Below are 19,456 nucleotides of genomic sequence, written 5' to 3'. Positions count from 1 at the left end.
ATTTGTAAGAATCTTCTTACAACACCCCTAACTTTTTAAAACTTTTATACTGAACTAGAGCTTACACATAAATGTACATAAAACATGAATCAGTGATACATTTTTATAAATTTTACATGAGAATACCCATAAATATCTGCACCCATATTAAAACAAACAATACAAAACCATAGAACACTGTCTTACCCCAGAAGTACTCCCTGTATATCATTGGAATCACTATGCTTCTAAATCCCCCAAATAGTTACTATCTTAATACCTGACATCAAATATTTGTCTATTTTTTAACTTTATATAAAGTAAATCACATAGTATATAATTTTTTTATACCTTTATCCAATGTGATGTGACATTCCTTCATGTCACTGCCCATAGCAATAGATTCAATTGTGTTAATATAAAACAATGAATTCATTCCCTGTTTGGTTAATACACATTTATGTTGTTTCCAGTTTGGGACTATTAAAATATTGTACATTTATTCATATATACAGGTGTCTGTTAAATATACACCAAGGAAATAAAACTGCTGTGTCAAAGGGTAAACCTATATTTAGCTTAGAAAATATGACCAGTTTAGCAAAGTGACTGTAACAATTTACATTCCTGTTGGTAGTATATGAGAGTTCTTAATTATTCCAGATTCTTGTCAACACTTGGTACTGTCTGTCCTTTTGTCTTGGTTGGTAAATAATCTCATAATGATTTTACTTAGCATTTTCTTGATGACTAATGAGATTGATTCCTTTTTCATGTGTGTAGGGTTTTTTTCCTTTGTACTTTCGAGATATGTGACTTATTTGTAAGGTGTCAGTTATGTCTTTTGCTCATTTTTAATGGATTCTCTTTTTGTTGATACCATAACTAAAAGACTTATGCCAGTTATATTGGGGTTTTTTTTGCATTCTGTTACTTATTATTTCATTACTTCGTAAGTGTAAATTCCTAATTAAAAGCAGTCTATTAACCTTTACTTTGTATTGATTTCTATATCATTCTCAAGAAATGTTTTTCATACACCACTGTAATTAATATATTTCAAGGCTATTATCCAGAAATCTTACTGCTTCTCTTTTAAAATTAGATACATAATCTACATGGAATTTAGTTTTGTTTATAATGTAATGAAGGAAAACATCTGATTATTGATTTGGTTATCAAACCGAGAGGTCCCTTTATTCACTTACTCCTTTATTTTTAACTTACCTTCATTTGTTGTTACAATAAAACTCTCTAATCCCATGCTCTTAATATAGGTTTTAATATTTTTCAACTGATGGGATGTGTTTCCCCACAGTGAATCAGCCGGTTCAATTACATATTCCCAAATTCAAGACAAGGTTAAAGTCGACAGGGTTAGAGGTCCTCTTGATTCTCACTTTGAGAATATACAATCTCTCTAGAAGGTACATGGATATTTGTCAGAGCCTTGTTTTTCACAATTTTTTTGTTATTGTTTTTATGGGAGAGTACCTTTACTGGCATAGAGTAGGTGAGAACAAGACATACTAAATGCCTGGAAGTATACAGCCCAGTACCACAAAACAGAGAAACTGTTTTGATCTCCAATGCTACTGGTATCCCTTTTTGAGAAATATTATATTGTTAATCTATTAGCATTATTTGCAGGCTATTATTTCTGTATCAAAACCAGTAATAATAAGACTTTTTTTTCCATTCTTGGTTAACTTATGCAAAGTTCCCTGAATCAACCTTTTTTTTTTTTTTTTTACTTAGGTGGGATGATATAAAGGGATAGGTAGAAATAGAAATTTTTACTTTAAAGGCACACTTACATCAAATAAATTACACATATATTAACAGTCCCTATTTATTACATTATAACCAAACTATTTTTATGAAACAATGTCCTTTTTAGTATTTTATAATTTTTCCTTAAGTAATATTATGGACACTTTCTTTTGGTGTTATTGCCTTTGTCCCAATTAAATACAATTATTATTTCCTTAATTCTCAAATTGTCACACATTAGCAAACAGGATTTCCTATAAGTTGGTTCTACTGTCCTTTCAGCCCTACTTATGACATTTGAAATCATCATTTCCTAGCAGAAGGACTTTGGTGATCTTAATTTTTTTTTCTTGTTTCAAAATGGAATTAACCACTTTCCAAATATCTCTCTTTTTCTTAATTTAAGAAAAAGTATTAGAAAAAAATCTGGGTGCTAGTATTCTGGTTAGATTGCTCTATGTACGAAAAGATATTGGCTAGAATAGCAAAATACCCTGAAACAATTGGGAGGTAGAACTTTAAATTGTAATTGTTTGTGAGGTCATGAGTTTTTATCACCTTTTCCAACTTGGCTCAAACATCACTAAATCCTTTTGGGGATATTTTGTTTGGGTACATATCTCTTAAATATTTTTGCAATATGCAAGTCTACTTTTAAATGTTTAACCCTCTCAGTCAAGTTAAAGGCAATTTCTCCATGTTATAATCACTATTTGTCTTATTCTGTGCTCCCTTTGATAACATTGTAATATTGAGAAATTATTTCAAAATCAAACTATTTTTAAATATGGGGTTCTGCTTATTAGGTTTTGTTGATACAATGTGCATATTATGTGAAACTGATGTGAATTATTCTGTGTATATTGTGTTGTTTAAAAAACATATTTTTAAATTTTGAAAAATATTTTTATTTCATAATAAAATAATTTTTTATTAAATAATGTATATACAAGGATATGTATATGTGCTTAGTTACTGGGATAGAAAAACAAACATCCAGATTTCCCAATTTATGTAAAATATAACTTTTAGAGAATATTGATAGAAGTGTTTCTTGCAAAAATATTTGTAGGGGGGACTTGTAAGCTAGATTCATGTGCTGTCACATGAAAGCAACTTTACAGGCAACTTTAGTTGAATTTTGACTGACTTCAAGAATATTTAACCATATGTACAAAAACATTTAATAGGTTCATTAGTTCATTTATTATTTCATAGGCGCTTAGACTTTGAAAGGATATGAGGATTATTCAGTAAAAATTACTACTACTTAGGGAATAAATGATGTCTCTAGAATATTAAATTGGACAAATACTCCTTGAAAGACTACTGTAATATAAAGTGGATTTTGAAATTACATGATTAACTCCCAGGTAGAAACTACTTCCAAAGTATGTGAGGGCTTTTTTTCTTTTTTTTTTTTTATTGAAGGGTAGTTGACACACAGTATTACATTAGTTTCAGGTGTACAACACAGTGATTCAACATTTATATACATGATAATTCTAGCTACCAGTTATCACCATATAAAGTTGTTACAATATTTTGACTATATTCCTTATGCTATACATTACATCCCGGTTACTTATTTATTTTACAATTGGAAGTCTGTACTTTTTTTTTTTTTGAGAGGGCATCTCTCATATTTATTGATCAAATGGTTGTTAACAACAATAAAATTCTGTATAGGGGACTCAATGTTCAATGCACGATCATTAATCCACCCCAAGCCTAATTTTCGTCAGTCTCCAATCTTCTAAAGCATAGTGAACACATTCTTACATGGAGAACAAATTCTTACATAGTGAATAAGTTACATGGTGAACAGTACAAGGGCAGTCATCACAGAAACTTTCGGTTTTCCTCATGCATTATGAACTATAAACAATCAGTTCAAATACGAATATTCGTTTGATTTTTATACTTGATTTATATGTGGGTACCACATTTCTCTCTTTATTATTATTATTTATAGTAAAATGCTGAAGTGGTAGGTAGAAGCAAGCTAAAGGTAGAAAACATAGTTTAGTGTTGTAAGAAAGCAAATGTAGATGATCAGGTGTGTGCCTGTAGACTATGTGTTAATCCAAGCTAGACAAGGGCAATAAAACATACACGTATGCAGAAGATTTCTCTCAGAACAGGGGGGGTGAGGTTCTAAGCCTCACCTCCGTTGATCCCCAATTTCTCACCTGATGGCCCCCCTGCGACTGTGACTGTCTTAGGTTGTTCCTCCCTTGAGGAATCTTACCCGTCTCTGGCTAACCAGTCATCTTCCAGGGCCATACAGGGAAATGTAAAGTTTGTAAGTGAGAGAGAAGCCTTATTGTTTGAAAAGGTTAGCTTTTTACTTCCTTTCATATTTATTCCCTGTGGCTTCTATGCCCAGCATTTGTCTTGAGGTATCTTTACCACTTGGAAGAATTATGGTACTCAGTTAATTCGATATGAGGCATGAATTCTATTTAAGGGTTGTAATTAGGAAGGAAGAAGAAAAGCTATAGAAGTGGCAGGCGGAAAAAAACATGGGAAGATTGATTATTTCTTTGACATATCTTCTTGTAGAGTAACTTCAGCATGTACAGGTTTTAAACTACTAATTAAATTGCGCACACACATTAACATAATAGGAGTACAGTTACATAACCAAAGCAGACCTATAATTACTGGCCATCTCCAGTGAAACCAAGAAAACCAGTTAGGCACCTTAGGCATTTGTGAAAACTTATCTATGATATGGTGGATATTGTCCAACTGAACTTGAACAGTCTGAGAGAAATCAGACAAATTAAAACAACCCATTCCTGGGGACTGTTCACATCATATGTTCTTTTAACAGTAGATAGTCTGTAGTTGTAAGATTTTGGAGTGCTACAATTTGCACTTCCCTAATTCTTGGTTGAGTTCCAACAATATAGATCCAGTCAAATTTGTTGTTTTACTGTATGCACAGGCCAGCTTAGATATCTCCTTCCTCATTCCCATGGCAAGTCCAGGAACTGGTGGGATGAGTGCATCTACAGCTGTAGCAGTGCGTGGATCTTGGTTGGGGTTTTTTGATGATCATCTTCTGGCATGAGTCTTCCAGAGACTGCTGATGTTGGAAGTTGTTTTTCATATCGTATCTTAGTTCATTTTCGGGGTAGCCCAATTAGGCTTTGATCCTCTGTATAAACACAAACAGGCCCTTTGCCTACGCTTTTATAGGCCCTTTATATCATTGTGTAGAACTCATTGGAGTTCACCACACAGGAACTGCTTTTTTTTGTTTGTTATCATTAATCTACACTTATATGATGAATATTATGTTTACTAGGCTCTCCCCTATACCAGGTGCCCCCTATAAACCCCTTTACAGTCACTGTCCATCAGCATAGCAAAATGTTGTAGAATCACTACTTGCCTTCTCTGTGTTGTACAGCCCTCCCCTTTCTCCCACCCCCCCATGCATGCTAATCTTAATACCTCCCTTCTGCTTCCCCTCCCCTTATCCCTCTCTACCAACCCATCCTCCCCAGTCCCTTTCCCTTTGGTACCTGTTAGTCCATTCTTGGGTTCTGTGATTCCGCTGCTGTTTTGTTCCTTCAGTTTTTCCTTTGTTCTTATACTCCACAGATGAGTGAAATCATTTGATATTTCTCTTTCTCTGCTTGGCTTATTTCACTGAGCATAATACCCTCCAGCTCCATCCATGTTGCTGCAAATGGTAGGATTTGCCCTTTTCTTATGGCTGAGTAGTATTCCATTGTGTATATGTACCACCTCTTCTTTATCCATTCATCTATCGATGGACATTTAGGTTGCTTCCAATTCTTGGCTATTGTAAATAGTGCTGCGATAAACATAGGGGTGCATCTGTCTTTCTCAAACTTGATTGCTGCATTCTTAGGGTAAATTCCTAGGAGTGGAATTCCTGGGTCAAATGGTAAGTCTGTTTTGAGCATTTTGATGTACCTCCATACTGCTTTCCACAATGGTTGAACTAACTTACATTCCCACCAGCAGTGTAGGAGGGTTCCCCTTTCTCCACAGCCTTGCCAACATTTGTTTTTGTTTGTCTTTTGAATGGCAGCCATCCTTACTGGTGTGAGGTGACACCTCATTGTAGTTTTAATTTGCATTTCTCTGATAGCGATGTGGAGCATTTTTCATGGGTCTGTTGGCCATCTGTATTTCTTTTTTGGAGAACTGTCTGTTCAATTCTTCTGCCCATATTTTAATTGTGTTATTTGTTTTTTGTTTGTTGAGGCGTGTGAGCTCTTTATATATTCTGGACGTCAAGTTCTTGGATTTGTCATTTTCAAATGTATTCTCCAATACTGTAGGGTTCTTTTTTGTTCTATTGATTGTCATGAGGGCTTTCTTAAATGATGAATTTTTTTCCCCCTCATCTGAACAGGAAAACATAGATAAATATAGCTTTCTTTTGCTGTACGAGGCCGAATTATGTCAGTTAAGAGCTTGCTAATGTGATCAATTAACATGTTAACATGGTGATAAATTAAGAAGTAGACAACTGAAATAAAAGCATTACAGTATCTATTCAAAAGGCTGAAATAATAAAATCAACATTAATACAGTATCAAACTCAGAACAAAAAAACAATCCTTTGTGGCTGGGTCTAGAATGAAAATAAATTAATCAATAGATAACAAAAGAGGAATTTTCAATAACATTTTTATATGGAGCTAGTCTGTAGATGTCTACATTGTAACTCTGGGAGTCTGGGCATTTACAGAAAATACATACAATAAGAGATGATGAGTGAACATCCCTCTGGCTGAGTGTATGAAAGTAATGCTATTACTTTCTATATATTACAACAGAACAATTCAAATATCTTGAAGAAATAATCCTTATAGCCAAGTATGCCAGATGTCTTAAAGAGTTACTTCAAATTGGAAAAAATAAATAAATTTGTGTACTTCATAAAAAGCCTATGAGTTCATTTCTCTTCCTTGAAATCATCTGGCATTGATACTTCCTTTTCATTGCTATTCCTGTTTATTATGTCTCTTAAAATGATACCATAAACTACATTTGTATGAGGTATTCATACATCTCTTTATTTGATGACATACTACAAACAAGAAAATATGTTGCCAAAGAAATTTATAACAGTTATAATTAATTATAATTTCTGATGGTTTGGCTTAGTGGCATTATTTCTTAAAAGCAAGGAAATGAATGACCTCACTTGAGCTCTTCAAGGTCTAAGATTTTATTATTACCTTCAAATTAGTAGGACATTCTTTTCTCACTATCACTGCAGCATTTTTAAGCCAAAAATATCTTACAGTTTACTAATCTACAACTCGAATTATCTAAAGCTAATTTATAGAGGAACCTGGATGGTATAGTTATACATTAAACGTTGAAATCCTTTTCATTATATAAACCCAGAATTGATTGTTAGGCCTGACAAGGATAATAAACACCCCTAATTACCAAGAAGCACTGCCTCCACTAGCTACTACTCTTTTCTTAAAGGCATTTATGTGCTTTTCCAGGCAGATACATTCACTCTCCCACTTAGTCTGACATAAATTATTTTTATATCAATCTTTCAGAAAAGAGGTTGTCCTCTGAGTGATAGCTATGGGGAATATAGTACCTCAGGGAAAAGAAAATTAATTTGTCTCATTATTTTTTATATTTCACTATTCCCTAACCTATGATACAGCTCAGAAACTTATAGTGAAGTCTAAGCCCCAACAGTTAAGTTTCATGAACAGATATCATTAAAGAGTACAACTCCTTAAAATAAGGCTAGCTGTTGGGAATTGAAAGCAAAGAAAAAGAATAAAAGAATCCAACTAGGAGAGATATTTAATCCAGCTTCGTTATTTTTATTATGACACAATTATATCACCTTGTTATTTGGCTAGAAACTACAGAATATTAGCACCTTATTAGGGAAATAGGATGTACTGTCACCTCTTAGGAGGGGGTACATTTTTCAACTAGAGAAGACAAAGGATCTCCATAAATCACATTAATATATAAACAATTCATTTAACTTAGTTTAAACTGGTTTGCATGCTATGCTTAACTCATGCATGTATCTTTTATAAAGTTGGGCTTTTTCTTATTGTAGCTGATATATAATCTTATATTGGTTTCAAGTATACAACACAGTAGTTCAACAGTTACTCATATTATTAAATCCTCACCCCAACTAGGCCAGTTACTATCTATCAGCATAGGAAGATGTTACAGAATCATTGGCTATATTCTACATGCTGTACTACTATCCCAGTGACCAACTTATATTATAACTGAGATTTTTGTGCCCTTTTATCCCTCACCCACCATCCCAACCCCTCCCCCATGGTAACCATCAGTCACTTCTCAGTGTCTATGAGTCTACTGTTATTTTGTTCATTTTGTTTTGTTTTGTTTTTAGATACCACAAATAAGTGAAATCATATGGTATTTATCTTTTTATCTTTCTCTGCCTGACTTATTTCAGTTAGCATAACACCCTCTAGGTCCAGGTTAGACTTTTGAATGGGATGCTATGACTCAAAAGAAATTAATCTCTCAAAAATATAAGCCCAGTAAAAATAAAATAAATTGCCTTGATAATTCAACTCTGGAAAATAATAGTTTAGGTATGTTAAAGTTAGTTAATAGCCTTTCTAATTTTAGAATACATAAATATATTTGCATAAGATAAATATTTAAATATTAAGTAAAACTATATTTGATATGATTTTTAAATTAATACATTTGAATTACCAAGATACCAAATCTTGTACTAAGATATTTAGAAAAAAACTACAATACAGCAAGTTCCTCAAAAAGTTTGAAATAAACCACAGAGAAATAGTCTTGTAATTACAGGCATATTTTGTTTTACTGTGCTTCATTTTGTTGCACTTCACAAATACATTTTTACAAACTGCAGGTTTGTGCCAAACCTATGTTGAAAAAGACTACTGGCACTATTTTTCTAAAAGCATTTGTTGACTTTCTGTGTGTCACGTTTTGGTAAATCTCAAAATATTTCAAACTTTTTCATTTTATTATATTTGTTATGGTGATCTGATCAGTGATCTTAGAGGTTACTATTGTAATTGTATTGGGACAAACTTAATTGACAAATGTTGTGTATGTTCTGGTTGCTCCAAGGCGGTTCCCCCAAATCTCTCCCCACGTCCTCAGGCCCTCTTTTTCCCTGAGACACAAGATAATGAAATCAGGCCAATAAATAAACCAACAATGGCCTCTAAGTTTTCAAGTGAAAAGAAGGGACAAATGTTTCTAACTAAATCAAAACCTAGAAGTGATTAAGCTTTACAGAAGAGGACATCTCAAAGACCAAGATTGGTCAAAAGCTAGGCCTTTTGTGCCAAACAGTAAGCCAACTTGTAATATTAAGAAAAGTTTCCCAAAGGAAATTAGAAGTGAAACAGCCTTTTATTGCTGATATGGAGAAAGTTTTAGTGGTCTGGATAGAAGATAACTAGTTACAACATATCCTTAAGACAAAGCCTAATCCAGAGCAAGGTCATAACTCTTTTCAATTCTATGAAAACAGAGGTGAGGAAGCCACAGAAGAAAAGTTGGAAGCCAGTAGTTTGCTTCATGAAATGTAAGGAAAGAAGCCATCTCCACAACATAAATTTGCAAGGTGAAGCAACAAGAACCAATGGAGAAGCTGCAGCAAGTTATCCAGGAGATCTAGGTAATATAATGAAGGTGGTATCAAAGACATTGATTCCTCTGATGAATCTAGTCAAAGTAAATTGAAAACATTCTAGGAGATAGAAAAAAGATGTTAAGAGTAGGAAGACAGACACCTCCTCTCATAAACACTAAGGAAGCAACTACAGCAAATACAACTAATCCTGAAAATGACCTGAAGACTGCAGAACAGACCACCTACATCTGAGGAAGAGAAGACCACACAGAGAAGGGTAGAGTGGCAGAGTTGGAATGAGCAGGATCCAAGTCTTTCCCTAATTCCAGTCTACAGGTGGGAAAAAGAGGAACACGTTAGGAGGAGACAGGGCCTCAGGAACTCTGCGTGCCTGCTGGAAATCCGCTCTGGGAGCAAGAGTCCACACTGCATTGGGTTCTGGTGATCGGCAAAACTGGATACCTGGACAGCTAGAACACTCTGGGAGGCTGAGACTCCATCCACTTGTGGAGGACAGGTATGCCCCACCAGTCTGCTGAGAACAAAGGAGAGGCAGCAGTCTGAAAGATTTACCAACAGTGGGAGCAGTGCCAGATGGGCAAGGCTGGACGGAGCTCTCACCACAGAAGAAAGGGCAGGAGGACAGTACCTCCACGCCTTCGCTCAGCTCAACAGTTCAGGCACTCCATCCACCTTGCTATCAGCTCAGTCCCGAGCTGCTTCCCTGTGCACCACCAACACACCAGCCCACTCGGCCCACCAACATCAGACATTACTGTGTGGTAGGTAAAGGGCGGTTCTCCCAGCCGCTCCAGTCCTGTCTCAGCCCAAAAGAGGCACCTGCAGGAGCCAGCTCCAAGAGCTCCTTCCTTCCCTGGCATGGTCAAGTCCAGTGCTGAGTAGCAGACTGCCACCAGGGGGCGAGCAGCCATGCAGGACTCCTGCAGCCCTACCCCAGAGCAGAGCTCACAACCACCCAACAAGCCCCGCCCCCCTATAGCCCTGCAGCCCTGCAATAGCTGCAGGGCAGTCAGAGGGCGGCCCCTCCCACAACCATCCCAGCAGGAAACTCTGCTCTGATCAAAAAGGGCTGGCTGAGGCAAACTGCCAGGCACAGCTGACTGAGACCACTACAGGCAGACAGACAGAAAGGTGGTCCTGCCCATGGCCCACCAACATCACCTCAGGCTCCACACACAAGAGAACCAGGCACTGGAGAGCACTCCTGAGCTGCTGGGCACCACAGGACGCCTTCTTCATAAAGCCATTCTCTCCTAATCACAAAGCATAACAGTTCAATCTAATAAGAAGGAAGAAACACAGAAACCCTGTCAAAATGAGGAAGCAGAGGAATATGTTCCAAACAAAACTACAGGATAAGACACCAAAAAGAGGGCTAAATGAGATGGAGATTATCAGTCCTCTTGATAATGATTTCAAAGTAAAAGTCATATAAATGCTCACTGACCTGTAGAAAACAATTGATTTCAGGGAAGACTTCAAATAAGAGATACAGGGACTGAAAAGGAGCCACTCAGAGCTGAAGTACACAGTAAATGAAATGAAATATACAATGAATCAGAGGAATAATAGATTGCTGCAAGTAGAGGAGACAGTCAATGAGATGGAAATAGAGAACAGGAATACAATGAAGCTGAGGAACATAAGAAAAAAGAATCTCTAGAAATGAAATAAGGTGAAGAGACCCATGTGACCAATCCAAATAAAATAAGATTTGCATGATAGGGGTACCAGAAGGAGAAGAGACAGACAAAAAAGATAGAAAATATCTTTGAGGAAATAATGGTTGAAAACGTCTCCAATCTGGAGAAGGAAAGAGATATTCAGGTCACGGAAACACAGAGCCCCTAACAAAAGTAATACCAGGAAGACAATATCAAGAGATATATTAAATGACAAATATTAAGGATAAGAAGAGAGTACTGAAAACAATAAGAGAAAAGAGATTACTTATAAGGGAAATGATGTCAGGCTCTCAACAGACTTCTCAGCAGAAATTTTATAGTCCAGAAGGGAGTGGCATGAAATATTTAATGTATTGAAACAGATTGAAGCAGAAGGCCCTTCAAATAAGAATCCTCTACCAAGCAAGATTATGAGTCAAATTTGAAGCAGAGATTAAACAACTGCAAGATAAATGAAGGCTCAAGGAATTTATAACCACTGAACTAGCATTACAGGATATGTTAAAGGGACTGCTGTAGGTGGAAATGTTCCTAAACCTAAATAGTTTCACTTGTGAAAATAAACCCACAGTAAAGGTTGTAGACCAACTAATTATCAAAGAAGGTTGAAATTAAAACAAATGGAATAAACAAACTATACACAAAATCAGTCAATGGATGTGCAAAAAGTGCAGATTATGACACTTAATACATAAAGTGTGGAGGAGAAAGAAAGAGGAAAAAGAATTAGATTCAGATAGTGTTAGAAATAGAGCCATCATCAACAAAATACAGACTGTTATACAGTCAGGAAGCTATCCTTGAACCTTACGATAACTACAAATCTAAAGCCTATAAAAGATACACAAAGAAGTAAAAAAGAGGAATCCAATCACAACACTAAAGAAAACCATTAAATAAGGGAATAATATAAGAGAAGAAGAACAGTGAGGAGCAAGAAAACAACCAGAAAAGAATCAATAAAATGGCAATAAGTACTTAAGTAACAATAACTACCTGAATTATAATGGACTGAATGCACCAATCAAAGGAATAGGTGACAGAAAAAATAAACAGATGCCATGCTTATGTTGCCTATAAGAGACTCATTTCAGACACAAAGACATACATAGACTGAAAGTGAAGATACAGGAAAAGATGTTTCATGTAAATAATAGGGGAAAAAAGCAGGAGTAGCAATACTTGCATCAGAAAAAATATATTTAAAATGAAGAAAGTAACAAGACAAAGAAGGACATTACATAATGACAAAGGGGTCAGTCCAACAAGAGGATATCACCATTTTAAATATCTATGTACCCAATATAAGAGCACCTAAATATGTAAAACAAATACTAACAGATTTGAAGGGGGATACAGATTGCAATACCTCCATTTTAGGAGACTTTGACATACCATTCACATCAATAGAAAGGTCAAAGAGTGAGTAAATAAGGAAACAGAAGCACTGAACAATTTATTAGAACAGATTGATTTAAAATCTACAGAATATCCCACACAAAAGCAGGATACACAGTTTTCTCAAGTGTACATGGAATACGTTCCAGAATACATCACATACTAAGCCACAAAATGAGCCTCAATAAATTAAAAAAGACTGAAATTGTATGAAGCAGCTTCTGAGACAACAATGGTATGAAACTAGAATAAATTACAAAGAACAAAAGAAAAAAATCGACAAATACATGGTGGGTAAACAACATGTTTCTAAATAATCAATGAATCAATGAACAAATTAAAATGGAAATCATAGAATACAGGGAGAAAAATGAAAACAAAAATTTCTCAGTTCAAAATGTGTGTGACTTCAAAAAAGTGTTTCTAAAAAGGAAGTACAAAGCAATACAGGCCTACTTCAAGAAACAAGAAAAATGCCAAATAAACCATCTAAACAAACAACTAAAGAAACTAGAAAAAGAACAAATTTAATAAGTTAGTAGGAGGACCAAAATAAAGATCAGGGCAGATATAAATAAAACAGAGAAGAATAAAACAATAGAAAAAATCAAAGAAACCAAGACAGTTCTTTGAAAAAAATAAACAAAACAAATACCTAGCCAAACTTATAAAGAAAATATAAAATGAAGAAGGAATAGTCAAACAGATACCAGAGAAAAATAATTACTAGCAAATTTTATGAAAAAAATTATATGTCAATAAATTGGAACACCTAGAAGAAATGGACAAATTCCAAGAAAAACACAACCTTCCAAGACTGACCCAGAAAGAAACAGACAATTTGAACAGACCAATTACCAGATATGAAATTGAATTGGTAATCAAAAACTAAGTAAGAACAAAATCCTTGGATCAGATGGATTCACCACTGAATTTTATCAGATATTAAGAAAATTCATAATACATTTCCTGTTTAAAGTTTTCCAAAAACTAGAAGAGGAGGGAATACTACCAAACTCATTCAATGAAGCCAACATCACTCTAATGCAAAAACCAGGCAAAGACACCACAAAAAAGAAAATTTGAAACCAATAACCCTGTGAACATAGATGCAAAAATCCTCAACAAAATATTAACAAACTAAATTCAAAAATATATCCAAAAGATTCATCATAGTCAAGTGGGATTTATTCCAGAAATGTAAGGATGGTACAATATTGAAAAATCCATCAACAGCATATAACAAATAACAAAAAAATCCACATTATTATCTCAATAGATGTTGAAAAAGCATTTGACAAAATTCAATATCAATTCATGATAAAAACTCTCAGCAAAAAGGGTAAAAAGGGCAAGTATCTTAACATAATAAAGGCCAAATACAAAAAACCCACAGCCAACATCACATCCAACAGTGAGAAGCTGAAAGCTTTTCCATTAAGACAAGGATGACTACTCTACCCGCTTTTATTCAACATAGTACTGGAGGTCCTAGCCATGGCAACCTGACAACACAAGAAATAAAAGGCATCCAGATTGGTAAGGAGGAAGAAAAACTGTCACTGTTTGCAGATGACATGATATTATATATAAAAAAACATAAAAAATCCACTCCAAAACTACTAGGTCTAATATGTGAATTCAACAAAGTTGCAGGATACAATATTAATACACAGAAATGTGTTGCATTCCTATACAGTAATGATGAACTAGCAGGGGGAGAAATCAGGAAAACAATTCCATTCACAATTGCATCAAAAAGAATAAAATACCTAGAAATAAACATAACCAAGGAGGAGAAAGACCTATACTCTGAAAACTACAAGACACTCATGAGAGAAATTAAAGAACATAGCAATAAATGGAAACACATCCCATGGTCATGGATAGGAAGAATTAATATTGTCAAGATGGCCATCCTGCCTAAAGCAATCTACAAATTCAATGCAATCCTTATCAAAATACCAACCGCATTCTTCAATGAACTGGAACAACTAGTTCTAAAATTCATATGGAACCACAAAAGACGGTGAATAGCCAAAGCAATCCTGAGAAGGAATCACAAAGCTGGGGGGGATTATGCTCCCTAACTTCAAGCTCTACTACAAAGCCACAGTAATTGTAACAATTTGGTACTGGCACAAGAACATACCCATAGATAAATGTAACAGAATAAAGAGCCCATATATAAGCCCACACATATATGGTGAATTAATATACAATAAAGAATCCATGATTATATGATAAAGGACAATGTGGAAATGACAGCCTCTTCAACAACTGGGGTTGGCAAAACTGGACAGCTACATGTAAGAGAATGAAACTGTATTACTGCCTAACTACATACACAAAAGTAAACTCAAAATGGATCAAAGACCTAAATGTAAGTCATGAAACCATAAAACTCTTAGAAGAAAACATAGGCAAACTGTCTTGAATATAAACATGAACAACTTCATGAACATATCGCCACAGGCAAGGGTAACAAAAGCAAAAATGAACAAGTGGGACTATATCAAACTAAAAACCTTCTGTACAGCAAAGGACACCATCAGTAGAACAAAAAGACATCCTGTAGTATGGGAGAATATATTCATAAATGACAGATCCAATAAGGGGTGAACATCCAAAATATACAAAGAGTACACACATCTAAACAAACAAAAAGCAAATAATCCAATTAAAAAATGGGCAGAGGATCTGAACAGATACTTCTCCAGAGAAGAAATTCAGATGGCCAATAGACACATGAAAAGATGCTCCGCATTGCTAATCATCAGAGAAATGAAAATTAAAACCAGAATGAGCTATCACCTCACACCAGTTAGGATGGCCAACATCCAAAGGACAAACAACAACAAATGTTGGCAAGGATGTGGAAAAAGGGGAACCCTCCTACACTGCCGGTGGGAATGTAAATTAGTTCAACCATTGTGGAAAGCAGTATGGAGGTTCTTCAAAAAACTAAAAATAGAAATACAATTTAACCCAGGAATTCCACTCTTAGGAATTTACCCTAAGAATGCAGGAATCCAGTTTGAAAAAGACATATGTATCCCTATGTTTATCACAGCACTATTTACAATAGCCAAGAAATGGAAGCAACTTGTGTCCATCAGTAGATGAATGGATAAAGATGTGGTACATATACACAGTAGAATATTATTCAGCCATAAGGAGAAAACAAATCCTACCATTTGCAACAACATGGAAGGAGCTAAAGGGTATTATGCTCAGTGAAATAAGCTAGGTAGAGAAAGACAAGTACCAAATGATTTCACTCTTATGTGGAGTATAAGAACAAAGAAAAAAACTGAAGGAACAAAACAGCAGCAGAATCACAGAACCCAAGAATGGACTAACAGTTACCAAAGGGAAAGGGTCTGGGAAGATGGGTGGGAAGGGAGGGATAAGGGGAATAAGGGGCATTACGATTAGCACACATAATGTAAGGGGGAGCACAGGGAAGGTAGTATATCACAAAAAAGACAAATAGTGACTCTATAGCATCTTGCTACACTGATGGACAGTGACTGTAATGGGTTATGTGGTGGGGACTTGATAATGGGGGAATCTAGTAACCAAAATGTTGTTCATGTAATTGTATATCAATGATACCAAAAGAAAAAAATGACCAACGTTTTCCTGAACACATCTCCTCAGCCAAGGGAAACAAAATAAAAAAATGAACAAATTGGACTACATAAAACTAAAAAGCTTCTGTACAGCAAAGGATATCACCAGCAAAACAAAAAGGCATCCTATAATATTGGAGAATATATTCGTAAACAACTTATCTGATAAGAGGATAAAATCCAAAATATATAAAGAACTCACATGCCTCAACATGGGTGGAGGATATGAACAGACACTTCTCCAAAGAAGAAATGTGGATGGCCAAAAGTCACATGAAAATATGCTCCACACTACTAATCATCAGGGAAATGCAAATGAAACCACAATGACATATCACTTCACACCAGGTAGGATGTCTAACATCCAAAAAACAAGAAACAACAAATGCTGGTGAGGATACAGAGAAAGGGGAACTGTCCTATACTGTTGGTGGGAATGTAAATTAGTGCACCCACTGTGGAACGCAATATGGAGGTGCCTCAAAAACCTAAAAATAGAAATACTGTTTGACTAAGTAATTCCACTCCTAGGAAGTTACTCAAAGAAAACAAGATCCCTGATTCAAAAAGACATATGCACCCCTATGTTATCACTGCTCTATTTACAATAGCCAAGTGTGGAAGCAACCTAAGTGCCCATTAGTAGATAAATGGATAAGGAAGATATGGTACACACACACAGTGGAATATTATTTATCTATAAAAGGAAAGCAAATCCTACCATTTGCAAAAACATGGAGGAAGCAAAATGGTATTATGTTCAGTGAAATAAGCCAGGCATAGAAAGACAAGTACCAAATGACTTCACTTATTTGTGGAGTATAAAAACAAAGCAACACTGAAGGAACAAAATAGCAGCAGACTCACAGACTCTGAGATGGGACTAGTAGTTATCAAAGGGGAGGAGCTAGGAGTGTAGGGAAGGAAGGAGAAGGGGATTAAGGGGCACAATAATTCGCAATCACAATATAGGTAGGTCACAGGGAAGGCAGTATAACACAGAGAAGAGAAGTGATGATTCTATAGCAACTTACTATGCTGATAGACAGTGACTGCAATGGGGGGTCAGCGAGTGAAGATGAAGACTTAATAATGTGGGTGAATGTTGAAACCACAATGTTGTTCAAGTGAGACCTTCATAAGACTGTATATCTATGATACTTTAATTTTAAAGTTACCAACAGCATTCTTCAGTGAACTAGAACAAACAGTTCTAAAATTCACACTGAACCTCAGAAGTCCCTGAACATCCAAAACAAAGCTGGGGGGTATTATGCTCCTTCGTTTCAAGCTGTACTACAAAGCTACAGTAATCAAAACAGTATGGTACTGGCACAAGAGCAGACCCGTAGACCAACAGAGCAGAATAGATAGCACAGGAATGAACCCACACACATATGGTCAATTAATATATGATAAAGAGCCATGAATATACAATGGGGTAAAAACTGTCTCTTCAATAACTGGTATTGGTAAAACTGGACAGCTACATGCAAGAGAATGAAACTGGATTACTGTTTAACTCCATATGCAAAGGTAAACTCAAAATGGATCAAAAACCTGAATGTAAGACATGAAACCATAAAACTCTTAGAAGAAAACATAGACAAAAACCACTTGAACGTTAAGTATGAGCAATTTTTTTCCTGCACACTTCTCAGGCAAGGGAAACAAAATAAAAAATGAACAAGTGGGACTACATCAAATTAAACAGCAGAGGATACCATCAGCATAACTGAAAAACAACCTACAGTATGGGAGAACATATTTGTAAACAATTTATCCAATAAGGGGTTAACATCCAAAACATTTAAGGAGCTCATATATCTCAACACCCAAAAAAACAAATAACCCAATTAAAAAATCAGTGGAGGATCTGAACAGACATTTCTCCAAAGAAGGAATACAAATGGCCACAAGGCACATGAAAAGATGCTTCACATTGCCCGTCATCAGGGAAATGCAAATCAAAACCACAATAAGATATCACTCACATCTGTTAGAATTGCCACTATGCAAAAGACAAAAGATAACAAGTGTTGGTGAGTATGTGGAGAAAAGGGAATCCTCTCCCGCTGTTAGTGGGAATGTAAATTGGTACAACCATTTTGGAAAGCAGTATGGTGGTTCCTCAAAAAAGTAAAAATAGAAATGCCATTCAACCCAATAATTTCACTTCTAGAAGTTTGCCCAAAGAAAGAAAAATCCCTGATCGGATAAGATATATGCATCCCTATATTTATTGCTACATTATTTACAACAGCCAAGACATGGAATCATCCTAAGTATCCATCAACAGATGAATGGATAAAGAAGAGGCAGTACATATACACAATGGAATATTCAGCCATAAAAAGTAAAGAAATTCTGCCACTTGCAGTAACATGGATTGACTTACAGGGTATTATGCTCACTGAATAAACCAGGCAGAGAAAGGCAAATAGCATATGATTTCACTTATTGTGGAATGTAAAAACAAAACAAATAGAATGAACAAAACAGCAGTGGACTTACAGACACTGAGAAGTAACTAGTGGTTCCATGGGGTAGGGTTTGGGGTTGGCATGGGTGGGTGTAGAAGGAGAGTGGGATAAAGGGGCACAAAAATTCTCAATCTTAATGTAATTTGGTCATGGTGATGGTAGTATTGCATGTAAAATATGGTCAATGTTTCTGTAACATCTTCCTATGTTGACAGATAGTAACTGCATTAGAGGGGGTGAGGATTTATTAATATGGGTAACTGTTGAAGCACTGTGTGGTATATTTGAAACCAATATAAGACTATATGTAAATGATATTTCAATTAAAATATTTTAACACAAATATAAAAAAAGAAAACCTTCTAGAAAGGATTCACCATTCTAGATGCCATTAAGAACATTTGTGATTTACAGGAGGTCAAAATATCAACAGTCTCAGGAATTTGGAAGAACTGTATTCCAGTCCTCATAGATGACTTTGATGCATTCACGACTTTAGTGGAGGAAGTAACTGCAGATATGGTAGAAACAATAAGAGAACTAGAATCAGAGGTAGAGCCTGAAGATGTGACTGAACTGTTGTAATCTCATGATAAACCTATTTAACAGGTAAAGAGTTGCTTCTTATACACTAGCAAAGAAAGTGTTTTCTTGAAATGGACTCTACTGCTGATGAAGATGATGTGCGCATTGTTGAGAAGACAATAAAGGATTTAGAACATTACATAAACTTAGTTGATAAAACAGCACCAGGGTTTGAAAGGATATATTCCAATTCTGAAAGACATTCTTCTGTGGATAAATGCTATCAACTGTATTGCATGCTACCAAGGAATC

The sequence above is a fragment of the Manis pentadactyla genome, chromosome 17 (genome assembly GCF_030020395.1).
Source record: "Manis pentadactyla isolate mManPen7 chromosome 17, mManPen7.hap1, whole genome shotgun sequence".
Classification (NCBI taxonomy): Eukaryota; Metazoa; Chordata; class Mammalia; order Pholidota; family Manidae; genus Manis; species Manis pentadactyla.
Note: the sequence above shows the minus strand (reverse complement) of the source record.